Source organism: Pteropus alecto, unplaced genomic scaffold (assembly GCF_000325575.1).
Source record: "Pteropus alecto unplaced genomic scaffold, ASM32557v1 scaffold76, whole genome shotgun sequence".
Classification (NCBI taxonomy): domain Eukaryota; kingdom Metazoa; phylum Chordata; class Mammalia; order Chiroptera; family Pteropodidae; genus Pteropus; species Pteropus alecto.
This window is the reverse complement of record NW_006443138.1, coordinates 21992850-21993251: the sequence shown is the minus strand read 5'-3', so window position 1 is coordinate 21993251 and position 402 is coordinate 21992850. Positions and strand designations below refer to the sequence as shown.

The window sequence follows — 402 nt, the reverse complement described above, 5'->3', positions numbered from 1 at the left end:
AAAGAGTTATACTACTTTTCATTTGTTTACTTGTTCGTTCCTTGTCCAAGGCATTTATTTCCACCATTGATTGCATTGTTTTCTTAAAGGCTTAAGCTAATATGTGACACACATAATTCTTTTATTAATCATAGAATGTTGTGAATTAACAGCAGAAAGAGACTTTTAACATCATCTTCTCTAGCTATAAAAGACAGTACTGGGTCAATTGACAAAATTGGAATACAGTTGTTAGATTAAAGCATTATCAGTAATAAATTTCTCGAAGATGATAACTGTGCTATGGGTACTTAAGAAAATATCTTTATTCACACTGAAGTATTAGGAATCAAGGTGCCGTGATGATGTATTTACTTACTCCGAAAAGGTTCAGGAAAAAAATTGTGTGTGTGTGCAAGTTTA

The 402-nt window shown here is 31.6% G+C and overlaps 1 protein-coding gene across 3 annotated transcripts in view; it reads left to right on the top strand.

The window, feature by feature from the left end:
• Window positions 1-402, top strand: part of POC1B (POC1 centriolar protein B) — an 89165-nt gene that overhangs the window by 22812 nt on the left and 65951 nt on the right. The window lies entirely within an intron of this gene.